At 40.4% G+C, this 15,732-nt stretch overlaps 1 protein-coding gene across 8 annotated transcripts in view; it reads left to right on the top strand.

The window, feature by feature from the left end:
• The first annotated feature begins 1,544 nt into the window (after positions 1–1,544).
• Positions 1,545–15,732, top strand: part of LOC114612741 (probable ATP-dependent RNA helicase DDX60) — a 146,498-nt gene continuing 132,310 nt past the window's right edge. For 7 of the 8 annotated variants that reach the window (XM_028757765.1, XM_028757766.1, XM_028757763.1 and 4 more), the window contains exons 1-2: positions 1,545–1,659; positions 14,479–14,581. The gene's annotated coding sequence lies outside the window, so the exon portion shown is untranslated. The remainder of the gene's footprint in view (positions 1,660–14,478; positions 14,582–15,732) is intronic. The other variant, XM_028757764.1, reaches the window with a different exon arrangement.

Here is a 15,732-nt window from a genome sequence, read left to right as displayed (position 1 = left end):
TCTCTCTCTCTCTCTCTCTCTCTCTCTCTCCTACTCTCCTGGCTCTCTTCCCCATGCCCTGAATAAATCCTATTCTATGCTATACCGTTGTGTGGCTGGTCCCTCAGATGGAAGGGATGCCTCGGCATGGGCCTGCTGAGACATCCCCTTCCACCACTGGTTTCCATCTTTTCACAAGGGTCTTTCCCTGTGTACTGTGATTTTTGACTTGAAAAACCTTACCTTGTTTTTTTCTACCGAGAGCTATCCTGAGATGCTACTTACTCTTGGTCAGCTGGCTTTGTAAAGAACTAACAATACTCACAGTTGGCTTAGTAAGCATGGTGATTTCTAACCTGGAATAGATTATTTCAATTTTATTCCTTAGCTTGTGGTTTTCCATCATCTTCACAGACACTTGCTAGAAGACTCCATTTGTAGTCAAATTATCAGCCTGGATTTCTGCCTCTGCCACCACGATAAGACCCTGGTTAAGATTATTTTGGGTCCACCTGGGATAATCCACTTATATCATGCTCTTTGGTTTAGCCTATGTGTGCAGTATCTGTTACTAAAATTACCATGGTCTTAGGGAATTGGGACACTGACCTCTATTGGAGGAAATGGGAAAAGGTGGCTTTTTCTCGCCTAGAAGGACAAAGCTTTCTGTGCATGGGCCCCAACAAAGCCCAGAGAACTTCCACCTTTTCAGGTGGTATTTTAATGTAAAGGAGGGCAGGAAGGCTGGGACCCTTTCTTAATGTTACCAAGGAAACAAGAGGCAGATCAAACGCTGACAATGAGGAAAGGCTTCATCCTTAATGGCCTTCAAAACAATGGATGTTTGTCAAGTTACCTCAACACATTGCCTTCTGTTGCTCTTTCCCCATGGAATAGAGTTCTGGCAGTTCCTGACAAGATAGCTTTTGGTCCCACTGTTGTCAAGATCACCCACCCAAATGCAAGAGTCCTCTGCTTTCTAGAATTCTAATACATATTCATATTTAAAGCCCTCCTAAAGTTAAGCAAGCTCGGGATACTAAGCAAGCGAGCTTTCAAACCCAAATTGCAGGTGTCAACAGGTAAAAAAAAACAAAACAAAAACAAAGAAACAATTATTAAGGCAGAATAAAAGTAGGGTCCATTATCAGCTTGTTTAGTGGTGTCAATTGACCAAAGAAGATCCTAAATGATTAATCACAGGCTTCAATAATAAACTCATGTAATCTCAAATTCCTACCTACCCCCACTGTACTGTTGTTAGCATACTCGTGGGAGAAACAGGCACAGAACCTGGAGTTCTGTTGCTACAGCCTCTCTAATGTTGTCTTGCTTAGATATCTTCAGATTTCACTGCCAAGATCCCCTTCCTTCCTTACCTCAAGAATCCCAAAGCCTCCGCTGTTTTCCGTATCTTAACAGTACTAACTTTACAGAAGGATACTCAAAGCTACATTCCCCAAATCTTTGGCAATTAGTGATGAATGGAAATCGAAACTTAAAGCTTCTGGGAGCAGAAGAGAAACCGAAACTGCTTCACATATAAAAGGCGGCCTGGGTGAAGCTTCCACTTTGTGGTGTGAGCGATCTCAGGTCTCCCGCAGGCGATTCTGCGCGCACTCGGTACCTGCAGCGCAGACCACCAAGCAGCAGGTCCGGGTTCCCGGTCTGGGCTTCGCGGTGAGGCCAGTAGGGGGATACTTCTGGGTTCTTCCGGGGATTGTAGGGCGTGCCAAGGTCAGAGTATACAGAAAGAGGTGCTGGAGTGGGGCTGAGGGGACAGGACTAGGAGGTAGCCTTCCATGGGGAGTGGAGCACAGACCCGCCTACCTCAGTGGCTAGCACTCGGTGGACCACAGAGGAAAGCAGCCTGCCTGCTTGATGACTGAGAGGGAAAAAGATGTCTGACTCAGTCTTTTGAGGATTCTTCATAAACAGGGATCTGGGATAGGGATCAATGAGTAGGGGCACCGGAATGTGTGCACAGCCAATAAAAGTTGGGCATCCGCATCAATAGTTTTTCTCCTAGGTGCCGAATCGGGGCACCTACTCCAGACTTGCGGAGCTGAATGTGAAGAAGAACCCAGATGAATTATAGTTGCCCTTAAATTCCAGAGGCTAAGAAAATTTATGTTTTACTGCAGGGACCCCCCATCTCCATCCCCAGTCTCTTCGCAAGCTTCCCCTAGCAGTCTCCTGTGTTTCCTGGAACTCCCTCTGGAGCTCAGGCTGGCCGTGAAATTGGAATAACCCTACTGCCTCAGTTTCCCTGTTTTAATCACCTAAGATTTAAAAATGTATTCATGTATAAGGAGCAGGTATTGGTCAGTGTTGGTTTTCTGTTTTCTCATAACAAGTTACCACACACTGAGTTGCTTTAAACACAATGGGTATTTTATTTTACGGATTCTGTTTAGGCACAGGCTAAGTACTTTTTGCAAAGCCCAACATAGCATCTGTCTGAACTTAAGGTGTCTGCCAGGGATGAAACAGGTCCGGGGTGCTCATTTTGATTGTCCGGAGTTCTCTGATTTCTTGCAAGTTGTTGGTTAAGGGTGACTCGGCGTCTAATACCTTGTATTGTCACACTCCAGGTCACTTCTCACAGGGGGCTGCTGTATCTTCTTCCAAGGAGGCTTTCTGTCTTAACTAGCGTGCTAGTAGCCTAATTACCAGAGAGACTGTTCTGTTAAATAAGGGTGTCAGGCAGCCCAGCAGAACGAAGTTATGCAAGGCCCAGCAGTGGAGCAAAGTGGCTGTGGGAGGGTGAGCGTCTTAAGATTTGACCCACAGGATGAGTCTCCGCTCCTCCTACACCTTTATAGGAACCCAGCCCTTCTATCAGCAGCTCACACATAGGTTCCAATATCCACGAATTCCTTTACTTTAATGCACCCCCTCTCCTCACTGCTCCTCCTCCCCATTTTCTACCTCCTCTTATTTTACAATTGATTTCTTTAAGCACAATCCTAAGATAATTCTGACCATACAGATTTCAGAGGATATGCCTTTTGAATTTCCCATTGCATCCCATTGTAATTTATGGAACTGGAGTTATGTGTGTATTATCCCAGAGACATCTCCTACTGTGTCATTAATACGCCTGGATTCCGATACGTCCTGTAAATTAGTCATAATTGCTAGAGTTCTAGTCAGGTTCAGGTTGTGGCTTTTTTGGAGAGAGGGTGGGTAGGATACTCACGTTAGTCTGGGGGCAGACATTTGTCTCTGTATTTGCTTTACTGTCATCAACATCTGTTCTTGCCCTGGGAGTTGTGTAACGGTGATACGCTACTGGTTATTCCCTCGTTTTATGAGCTAGATTGTTTCTAGGGAAGAGACTGTCCCTTAAGGTGTTTAGTGACTTATTTGTGTAGTCCTTTTCAGGAAGGCAGCTTAACAACTTGCTTTCAGAAATTGTTCTTGATACACACTTGTAGATGTGTGTGTGTGTGTATGTATCAAGATCTGTCATGTTTTGTAGGATTTTGTGACAGTTATTCTGTTTTGTTTTCAGAGTGAGTAAAAAAATGAGAAACTAGTTTTTAGATTTATTTTTAAGTGTGTGTGTGTGTGTGTGTGTGTGTGTTGATGTACTGGAATATGCATTTAAGAGCAAATATATTAGGAGTCCAGCGTCATTAGATCCCTTGAGCTGCAATTACAGGCTGTTGTGAGCCTCTGCACTTTCTAGGAACAGAATTTGGTCCTCTACAACAGCAGTACACAATCTTAATTACTGTGTCATCTGCCATCTTTCTGGTCCTTATATGTGCATCTTAAAGACATAATGTGCCTGAGAGGATCAGAGGACAATTTGCATGGGTACATTCTCTTCCTCTCTCATGTAGGTCTCAAGGATGGAGCACAGGTCATCAGGCTGGGTGGCAAGCACCTTTACCTGCTGAGCAATTTTATTGTCCTGGTTATGTAAATATTATTCACTGTAGACGCAGTCTGCATGTTTTGGCTCAAAAATACAGTTCTGTATTATTGTGGCTACCACTGGAAATAGACTCTTACTACATGTCAGCTATATATATAGCTCCATTGAATCTTATCTTGCACAGTTTCTCTGTTTTCTGAATTCTTTTTGCATTTCCCCTCCTCCTTTAAATAGAATTACAATTCAAGATGCAGAGTTGGTGGAATGTCTCACTTTTTAATGACAGGTTGTTTCTTGTTACATTTTCAATGAACTAAAATGTGTGTTTGATGCAGAATTCTGGCTTCAAGATATTTTCTTTTAGAAATTTAAAAACATGTTTATCTTCCTCATAAAAGTATCCAGCAATATTACTTCTTTTCATTCTTCTGAGTGGCCTACCAGAAACACTTAAAACAAATTTTTTTTATATCAGTTCATGTATGTCTATTGGTTAATATACAAAGAAGGTAAATACATTGTATAACTTAAAGCTATATAGCATGTTTTCTAATAAGGCTTAAAACTTAGATGTTCTGTCTTCAGTATAAAAACCTCTGTTCACTCATTTATGGGTCCATTTGTAGGATTTTTGTTTGTTTAGTTTTTGTTTTTCTTGTTATTTTTATTCTTATCTTGTATTTTTTTCTCCCTAGTTGGGGAGGCTTCTCATATTATCTATCTATCTATCATCTATCTATCTATCTATCTATCTATCTATCTATCTATCTATCTATCATCTATCTATCATCTATTATCTATCATCTACCTATCATCTATCTATCATCTATCTATCTATCTATCTATCTATCTATCTATCTATCTATCTATCATCTATCTCAGCATAGCTCTTTTCTAACAGTACATAGTACTTGAAACTACATACTTGGCTAATTTGATTCCCATCCATTTTGGCTTCTTCATCTGTCTTTTTTTTTCTTAGTATTTTCCTCTATGTTTCATGTTTGTCTTTCATTTCTATCTTCTAAGACTTCTTTCCCTCATATTTTACTTCTCAGATTAATAAGTCTGACACGGGTAGGACACTTTTGTATTTCATTTAATGGAAGTGCTTTTGTATTTTATGTTGTAGAAAAGACCTATACATACATGTTATTAACAGCTCGCCAAGCACATACTACTACTAATGACTTGCTTGGTATGAGTTAATGGTCCAGTCCAGGTGTTACCTGAAGGAGTCCAGGGTCGATATCGGTAGACACTAAGGAACAGGAGGGTTTGCACCAGTGAGGCAAGAGTGAGCTCTGGGCTGGCTGTCAGCTCTGGCCTTTGGTTTGTCTTTATGAGGCCTGCTGGTTGGGAATGAGTTGTAAAGCACTTTGTTGATAGGGTGGTAACCAGCTGCGTTTTTGTATCACCAGCTCAGAATGAAACACCCTAAGGATTAAAAGACATACATTTTTAAAACACACAGGAATCCCTTAGGAACACAGAACCAGAAGCCATAATACATATGCTAAGGACCTGGAAGATAGGGAAAAAATTCTGACTCAATATGACAAGATAGAGACCTTCCAAAGATGCCTTGAGTTTGTGGTGGTCATCTACTAGTGAGTATGAAGTCTGCCCTTAAGAGTGGACTATTTCCTCAGTGAGACTCCCTTGGAGAAAACGAATTTTTCATTTGCAAGTGACTGTCTGTTAGGGCTAGCTTCTAGGTTACTTCTTTCAGCCCTGGGACTCCATCTGGTGCAGATCCATGTAGGTCCTTGCACACATTGCCAGAGTCTTTGAGTTCATATGTTCCCCAGCCTTGTTGTGTCTAGAAGACCTTGGTTCCTTGGTGTCTTCCATCCCCTCTGGGTCTTAGACTCTTTATACTTCTTCTTGGGGTTTCCTGAGGCCTGAGGGAAAGGGTTTGATGGAGACATTCCTTTTACGGCTAAGCGTTCCCTTCCTCTAGGAGGATGAGTACTCCTTTTTCTACATCTTCTGCCAACATGAGCTGTAACTTTTTAAATTGGTCTCTCCCTCTCTGCGTATTGTTTGGCTGTGGGTTTCTGTGTTTATTCCCATCTGCTGCCAGTGGAAGCTTCTCTGCTGATTGCTGAGTAGGGCGCAGATCTACGAGTACAGCAGAATGTTGTTAGAAGTCATTTTATTGCTACACGCCTTTAGCAGAACAGTAGTATTTGGTTTTTCCTATTTCCCCGGCCTATCTAGTCTCTTATTCTTGGCCACTCAAGCAGCACTGGGTATGGGTCCCGTCTCATGGAGTGGGTCTTACCTTAAATCAGCTGTTGTTCAGTTATTCCACAGGCTTTGTGCCACTATGGTGCTAGTGTTCCTTGCAGGTAGGTCAGTGCTGTAGAACAAAGGGTTTGTAACTGGTTTGGTGTTAATCTTTCTCCGTTGGTAGCTTTCAGAGATCCATGACTACTACTACACAGGTTCAAAGACTCTGCAGAGGCATTGGCTTGACTTCTCCACTTTCAATGAACTCTTTAGAAGTTGTCTTCAGTAATAGTCTGCAGAGAGCCACCAACAGCTCGGGCAAGAGCCTGGGTTATTTGAGTATTTCCATGGGACTTATTTGGCTAAGAAGTAGCTGTAACTCATTAGATGTAACCCATTCCTGATACTGGAAGCTTCATTTTGAAACAGGAGATGTCAAGTTGGGGCTCTAACCCCATCCCCTTATTTGGCAAATTTATTTAGATTGTTGTCATGTATGTATTTATGATAGGAAGGTTTAGGTTTCCATATGACCCCTTCAAATGTTCCTTAGTTTTAGCTATTCCTCTCCATTTCCTCCCCCTTGCCTCATCCCATTCCTACCCCACCCCACCCTATCCCTTGTCGTCCACCCATAACTAGCCATTCTATTTCCTTCTCCTAGGGCAGTGCAACGTTCATCCTAGTCATTCACACTATCCTTAACCCCGGTGGTTATACAGCTTGTAGCTTGTTAATCAATGACTTAACAGCTTACATCCATATAAGTGAATACATACCATATTTGTCTTTCTGAGCCTGCGTTACCTCACTCAGGATATTTTTTTCTAATTATATCCACTTACCTGTGAATTTCATGGCTTCATTGTTTTCTTAGCAGTGGAGTAATAGCTCGTTGTGTACCTGGATATTAGCTCTCTATTGGATGTGTAGTTGGTGAAAATTTTTGGCTGTTATGAATAGGGCAGCAATGAGCATGGTTGAGCAGTTGTCCCTATAAGTGGGATGAAACATCCTTTAAGTATAGCTGGATCTTGAGGTATATTGATTCCCAGCTTTCTGAGGAGCTGCCACACCGATTTCCATAGTGGTTGTCCAAGTTTTCACTCCCACCAGCAATGGAGAAGTGTTACCCTTTTTCTACGTCTTTGCCAACATGAGCTGTTACTTTTTAAATTGATCTTGACTATGCTGATTGGTGTAAGATGAAATCCGAATGTAGTTTTAATATGAGTTTCCCCAGTGATTAAGGGCTTTGAACATTTCTTTAAGTGCTTCTCAGCTATCTGAATTTCCTCTCTTGTAAAGAATTCTCTGTCTAGATATGTTCCCATTTTTAGTTTGTATATTTTTTAATATTCAGTTTCTTTAGTTTATATATATTGGATATTAGCTCTCTATTGGATGTGTAGTTGGTAAAAAAATAAAAAATCTTCCATTCTGTAGGCTGCCACTTTGAATGATAGTGTCCTTTGCCATACAGAAACTTTTTAAAGTTTCCTGAGGTCCCATGTATTAATTGTTCTTAATGTCTGTTTTACCAGTATTTTGTTCAGAAAGTCCTTTTCTGTGCCAATGAGTTCAAAGCTGTTTTCTCTTTTCTCTTCTATTAGATTCAGTTTATCTGGCCTTATGTTGAAGTCTTTGATTCATTTGGAATTGAATTTTGTGTGGGGTGATGCATCTATTCAGATTCTTCTATATGTAGCCATCCAATTTGATCAGCACTATCTGTTGATGATGATACTTGCTTATTTCTATTTTGATTTCAGCCCTAAATTTACGACCATTCTGTGTCTTTTTATTGGGAAAATGAGAGAAACCATTGATTTTTATTGTGATCCTGTTTGTTGACTCCGGTTACTTTATTGTCGTGCTGTGGGTTTTCTTTTTTCTCCTTCGTTTGATATTTTGATCTGACACTGTTTATTACTTGTGTTTTCTTGGATGTGTTTTCTCATACCTTCTGTAAGGGTGGATTTGTAGATAAATATTTCTAAAATTTGGTTTTATTCTAGAGTGTCTGTTTTTTCCATGTATTGTGACTAAAAGTTTTGCTGAGTAAAGTTTGGGCTGGCATCTGTAGTCTCCTCCAGGTCCTTCTGGCTTTGAGTCTCATTGAGAAGCAGGTTTTATTCTAGGAGGTCTGCCTTTATATGTTATTTGGTATTCATTGAGAAAGAAAGTTTTATTCTAGGAGGTCTGCCCTTATATATTATTTGGTCTCTTTTTCTTTCATCTTTCACTATTCCTTCTTTGTTCTGTATATTATGATTATTATGTGATACGGGGAAGTTTTTTTTTCTGGTCCAGTACACTAGGTGTTCTATATGCTTCTTGTATCTTGATAAGGACCTCCTGCTTTAGGTTGGGGAAATTTTCTTCTAAATTTTGTTGAAAATATTTTCTGTACTTTGGATCTGAGTTTCTTCTCCTTCCTTTATTCCCATTATGCATATAGATTTTGAATTTTGATAGTGTCTCAAGTTTCCTGGATGCTTTGTGCCTAGGTTCCATAAGATTTAGCATTGTTTTGATGGAGTATCCACTGTTTCAATTTTGTCTTCAGTGACTGTGATTCTCTGTCCCATGTCTTGGATTGTGTTGGTGATCCTGGCCTCTGAGGTTCCTGTTTGAGTCCTAAATTTTTCAATCCCAGTTTTCCCTCAGTTTGGGTTTTCTTTATTGGTTCTATTTCTATTGTATGTCATCAACTTTTGTTTTGTTTTAAATTTCTGAATACTGTCTGTGTTTTCATAGATTTCCTTAATCAATTTATGCATTTCTTCTTTAAGGACCTCTAACATATTCATAAAGGCTGTTTGCAAGACCTTGTCTTGTGCTTCAGCTATATTGAATTTCTTGGAGCCTACTGTCGTAGGGCTGATGGGCTCTAGTAGAAACACATTATCTTGATTGTTTTTGATTATGCTTTTGACACTGGCATCTTGGACAGTTTGGGATGATTGTAGTTCTAGGTGCTGATATCCTGTCTGGTCTTTGTTGGGTAGATGCTTCGTTTCTTATATTCTGTTGCTATCTCTGGGTGATGGCTCTGTGCTACCTGATAGTGAATGCTTCTGAGATCCTGCCTACCATGGCCATTGGGGGCTCATGTTAGAATGTGTTTCTTGGCATTGGAAGTTGACATTTAGGAATGGAAATGGGCTGGGGAATAAGCTAATGGAGTCCTCAGGAGGGAGGGAGGCAGGGTGTTCTAGTAAGTTCTGCTTAGTTGCCCAGAAATGGAGGCAGACAGGAAGGAGAGGCAGCATCCTGTAGTGTGCTACAGAGCTGGGTATGAGATTGGGGAATTTGATGGAGCAGAGGGTTGAGAATAAAAGGCTGACGATTGTCTAGCTGCGTCCCTGGCTGGCATGGCTATAGACATTAATTTTTAAAATTAATATACCAATGCTCTAGATCCAGCCTTCTAATCCTAAACTGAATAGCAAGCCTCCTGCCAATTTTGTACTACAGGAGACCCTATTGCTTTATTTTCTTAGATCTAGAAACAGTTTGCTGTCTCCTCCAGATCTTCAGAGGAATAGATGTCTTTTGTGTCTGAAACTGCAACTACAGGGTTAACATAAAAGAATTTTTGGTTCTCTGTGTATCTCTCTCCTGTCTCCTTTCTTGCTTGGACAAGGTCATTGGAGGCTTTGTTATCTTGGCCTGTTCTTGCTCAAGTGAAACATTCTATAACTCTCAGACTCATGTGAGACTAGGGAAGATAAAATATGTAAGAGTCTTTCACAACGCCAGAAGCTCTGTGTAGGGATAATGACAGCCTTGTAGTGTGGTTGACTATGGACAGAGATTATTAATCTGTTACATTATTTCATAAGTGAAATTTGGGTTCACTACTACTTTAATAAATTTTGAAACTTTCCTTGTTATGTTGTATTTTTTTCTCATGAAATTAAGGACGTAAAACAAGAAGGAAACAAACAGGAGAGAGAAGGCTGGAACATGAAGTGGGCACACTTTTCAATTTAAAACATAGGTCAAAACAAAAGAGAAAGATTTGTTAACTAAAGAAGTATTTTGTTACACAGTCCAATAAGATTTTGTCCTGAGGCAAAGACTAGATTCTTCCAAGATGGAAGAGAAGAGTTGAGGGCAGTCCCAGGAGGTTCTCAAGGTTCACAGGAAGTCAGCCAGAGAAGTTGCAAAGACTTTGAGGAGGTCGAAGCCCAGGATACATGGATTGTCGACTATTGAAGGTTATTAATTAGTAGAGTGTATTTATAAACTTACATTTATGTATGGAAGAATTGTTATTGAAGAATTAGAAGCCAGTGCATTTGAGAAGGAATGGAAGGGACAGAGGAGGACTGGAGGGAGGAGAGGAAGAGGGAGAGAGTGATGGGAATCACAAATTCATATATGAAATCCTCAAAAAAATGTTAAAGATTCCTAAGGTCAAAGTTCAGTCCATTCTTAAAAAACTTGGAACCAGCCCTTTGTTTAAGATCAGATAAGTTATTGATCGGCTCTGCTAACTGGTTTAAATAAAGATGGTTAATCAAGATGATTATTTCTGTTTTCTGTTGTCAGAAATTTTAGGAAAATGACTTTAAAGTAGTCAAGCTTATTAAATTGTCTGTTTAGAAACTTTTAAATGAGGCCAATGAAATGGCTGAGCAGAGAACTGGCTGCCAAGCCTGAGAAGACCTGAGTTCTATCTCTGGGACCCACATATGGAAGGAGAGAGCTGACTCCAGAAACTGTTCCCCAATTTCCACATTTGTATGGGCACATATGCATACACACTTAAAATAAAGAAATGAAACACAATAATTTTTTAATTTAGATCTTTGCAATGCCACTTTATAAACAACTATCTTAGTGCTACTCTAGATAAGGACAACTAGATTGCTTTCCCAGTTACTAAGCTTTGTGCAAAACCCTAATTGCTTTTCCAACGCTTTCTGTAACTGTGAGCCTTACCACCTGCACCCATGAAATGATGACTCTGAGACCGAATTATTATGAATAACTGCCTAGGCCAAAAGCTAACTTGTAACTCAATTAGCTTGTAACTAGCTTGTAACTCAATTATTCTGTTTATTCTATTTGTCCTGCCACATAGGGGTTACCTCTCCTCAGGTTCATTCGACCTTCTCCTTCAGCGTTCTGGGGGCAAATCTCCTGTCCTGTCCCAGTATCTAGTATCATATCTCTCTCTGCTGAATGCTCCACTTTCTAATTCTGCCTCAGCTCATTGGCCATAGTTTTATTTTTTATTTTATTTTTTTTATTGACAGATGAATACTTCCATACACTGCACAAAAGATTCCCTCTGCATCTTTTGCCATTCAGTTTTGGCTATCATTACACAAAAATAGATAGATAGATCTCCAATAAGTATTTGGTTTTTCTAAATTAGTTTTTATGAAATACTTGACTTTATTGGTTTATTTTGTGTTCTCCTTCTCAATCTTTGTAATTGTTGTCTGTTGACTTCCTACCAAATAATGCCCCTATGAGAACAACCTGGCCTGCACTTGGAAGATTCTAGGCTATTACCCACAGGACAGACACAATCCAACTTAGGAGGGCAGTTCAGGTGTAGCTAGCCCAAGAACCATCTGTATCTTTCAGGTGATGAAGTTTGAAATAAATAAAGGGAGTTTTATTGGCAGTGAATTCTCAACATTCATCACCCTTCCCACATACACACAAAGAGGTATTAGTCAGACCAACCTGGAGAGATATCATCAAAGTATCAGGGACAGTAGGAATTCCGATGGCTAATCAACAATGTCTTCGTGGGAAATTGTCCAGAGATAAGGATGGGGGCAGATGAGAAATATTAACCACCTTGGCCTTGGCAGGAGAGGAGAAACTTCATAGGATTTGCTAACAATTGTTTACATACAATATCAAGTTAAGATTGTTCATAATATTGCTTCTGGTGCAAAGAAAAGAGAGGGTCATGGCAGTTTCTATCTATCTTTTATCCCCTGGCTTCTGCATCTTAACATCCCTCAGGGGAGCCTCCCTAGTCTTCCTAATCACACTATCTTTGGTTATAACTGTTTGTTGTTCCATGTGGTACTTGGAGATAGGCCGAGAGATGCACTGGAAAATTTTCTTGCTGGTAATAAGACATGGTGACAGCTGATTAGGGGGCACAGTGGCCGTTTGTCATCTTTCCTAAGAAGCAGCTGTTACAGATGAAAGTGTTATCACTAACAGTGGAGGATGATGGGCATGTGTGGATGGACACAGCCACTTTCTTCTTCAGAGTACACAGGCACTGTTGTGTTCCATATCAGAGAACGCAGTCTATGTATACGTGTTCTTAACAGCTTGGCATGTATGCACTGCTGTGACTTGCTTGTCCTGAGTTAACTCCCCTGTTTAGGTAGGATTGATACCAGCAGATACTAACTAGAGTCAGTGTTATAAGAAGTGGCTGAACTCTGCTTGTCCAGAGAATGGGTGCAAGTCAAGCGGTGGGAACCAGAGAGTTGCACATGCCACACATCTAAGAAGTGTGGTTGACCTAATTAGAGCGGCAGACCTGAGCTCTGGAGTGATCACCTTCTTCTTGTACTTTCTATAAGGCCTGCTGGCTAGAGGTGAGATGGAAGGCAGATTGCTTTTACGGCTAGAACGAGCCCTCTCCTCAGATCCCCACCTCTCTTAGTAAAGCCTAGCTTATGTATTCAACTGTTCTTTTCATTAGCATTTGTGGTATCAGACAACCTGAGTGTGGTATCCAGGTTAACAACTTGCAATTATAACAGGCTCATTATATTCTTTGACATTTTCTATTTGTGATATTGGCAATTGAACCCAAGGTATCACACATGCTAGGCAAGGGCTCCATCAACGAGATCCATCCTTAACCTTAAAAAAATTATTGAGGACCAGGATACACACACACACACACACACACACACACACACACACACACACACTAATGTGCATTCATATTCATTTCCTAATTATTACAGGTATACAAATAATTGATTCTATGTTCCATAGCTTGCCACTTAAGTAAGAGGGGGAAGAAGGAGGGGTAAGATAATGTTTGGGACTTCCATTGTATGTTAAGGATTGTGAGGTAACCCAGTCATAAAAGAACACACATTATATGTACTCACTGAGGAGTGGATATTAAAGATTGCATATAATTTGTTAAAGAGCTAATTAGGGAAGCTCTCACATAATGTGGTGAGAGGAGAGTAGGCAGGCAGGCTGTGGAATGAATCTCTTAATTGTAAAATTAAAAACAAATGGTTTTATACGCCAGCATAGTTTCAAAGTAATGCCGTAGCAGCAGGCAGCTGCACCTCACTGATAGTCATGACTCTTTAATTAAAACTATACTACTTGCTTTGATGTAGTATTTCTTTGAAAACATTTCTTTAAACAGTTTCTGTGGTTTAGGTCACAGATGCATGCATGTTAATTTGTTTGGAATGAGCTGTCAAACTATTTTTTAAAATGTCACAATTTGTCTCCTTGTTTTGTTAGAACAGTTCCATAAAACAGTCCAGTTTTACCATGAACATTCTGTTTTGTTTTTTTGCACCACTACTGCCCACCTACCATGGACATTGTGAATATATAGGAACTTATTAATTGCCTTATAGTAGTTTATAAGATAGAATTAGACACTATCCTTTCTTAAAACTTTTCACTAAAAAAAAAAAAATGGATGTTTTGTATGTGTGCTCATGCGCATGTGTATGCATGCCACATTGGTATGGATTCTCTCAGAGACTAGAAGGTGTCAGATCCCCTGGAGCTTTATATATAGGTATTTCTGAGCTGCCTGAAGAGGGTGCTGGGTACTCAAGTGTCCTCTGCCTGAGCCACTTCCAGCCCCCCCTTTTTTCTTTGTAATATATTTGAGGTTAGTTTTCTTTTGCCTGTTTAGTTCTCACCAACTAGCCTTTTTTTTTCTTTCTTTTGAGTTTGGTACAGTGTGCAGAATGCCAGCTAACTCGCAGTTACCAAAGTTGAGGACTGTATGTCTAATGGAGAATTATTTTTTCAGGAAAGTGTTTAAAATCCTTAATCTGGGTTTTTAAAGTCTTTAAAATTGGATTCTTCTTGTCTTTCCCGTTTTATCTCCAATCAGACACCCTGTGCTTTGCCTTCAAGAGTGAACCAGAGAATCTCCAGTTCAGGATGGAGTGCCATATTCTTTGTCCTAATTAACACGATGCTGTTTTTTCTCCTTGGACTGCCACGCCTTACCTTCCCTGCAAACTTCTGTAGTTCATGATCTTTATACACTATTCTCAGAACCTCTGAATACAAGAGTCTGATTTTGCCTTTCTGATTAGAAAGCCCCTCAGCAACCTGTGCCCTTGCAGTACAGACGCTCAACACTGTTTCCTTTTATTCTCTACCAGGACTGAGGAACTGCTTCATATATGCTTGGGTACCCTGCAGCAAGCATTGTGTGTGGTGATGAGTAGATGCCTTGCAAGGCTTTGAAAAAGACAGAGGTACTGGGTGAGTTAAAGACACCATGCTCACACTCCAGCTCACGTGTAAATGTCACTTTTATTTCCTCAGATGGAGGGATGAGACGAGAGCCTTACCCAAGCTTTAGAAACACAGGGCTTGGGCTGAGCCTAGAGCGTCTCTAACTATCCCTAGGTCTAGGCCTGGAAGCTTCTAGCCTCTGTACAATCTAATCTTCTGGAAGCATGGACCTTGAAGGCTTCATCTTCCAGCCTCTGTCTGCAAACCTAGGCCTAGAATGCTTCAGCCTCCAACACTTACTGCTGAGTAAGATCACCCTTTCTAGTGCGTTCTGAATTCAGGCTGGCTAGTCAACTCAGGTGTTCTGGCTCAAACTCCTTTTCATGCTTTGTGGCTCAAATTTTCTTCTCTTGGGGTGAATTGATATCTCTGAATTTCTCTGCTTGGTCTTACAGTAACTTTGGCAATCTGTTCCAATCTGGCTTCTTCTCTTTCTCTGGCTTGTTCTGTCTTCCCATGTCTAGCTTGTTCTCTCTACAGCCTGTCTCTGTAAATCTGCCGTACACACACACCACACCACCCACTTTTCTGTCTCTTGCTGCTCGTAAGTAGCTTCTGTTTCCTATGCTGTTCTTGTGTGAGTTGAGTGTAGCCATCTCTGACTCATTCTGTCAAATCTTTCTCTGATTTGTCACTTTGTCTGCCTCTCAATTAGATGTCACTTTCGGACATAGCTGCTTTCTTCTGCAAACTAACCTTACCTTCATTGTTAAGGATGAAAGGTGTATACTAATGGCATGTCTGTATTCTAGCCAGATCATAAAGTATTCCAGGACATGTTTGCATTCTGGCCGGATTGTAAGGACCTAGAAGTTATTTGGGATGTAATCCCTTGCCAAAGCAACCCCGTTGCTGGATTAAAATTCCTCTACACCCAAGTGGTTCTTAAACATCCTGGGTCACAGTGATTGCTTCTTTCTTAAGATTTGATCATTTTCACAGACACATATTCTTATTCATTTAATATTTGTTGTTAGTGTTTGGTTCACCACTGTATGTTCCTGTTATAATATTATGGGACAGAAATCTCTGACTTCTGGCTTCTCTCTGTGTCCACCGATCTATCTATCTATCTATCTATCTATCTATCTATCTATCTATCTATCTATCTATCTATC

This window comes from Grammomys surdaster, unplaced genomic scaffold (assembly GCF_004785775.1).
Source record: "Grammomys surdaster isolate TR1022 unplaced genomic scaffold, NIH_TR_1.0 126182, whole genome shotgun sequence".
Classification (NCBI taxonomy): Eukaryota; Metazoa; Chordata; class Mammalia; order Rodentia; family Muridae; genus Grammomys; species Grammomys surdaster.
The sequence above is the reverse complement of the archived record's forward strand: the minus strand, read 5'-3'. Positions and strand labels throughout refer to the sequence as shown.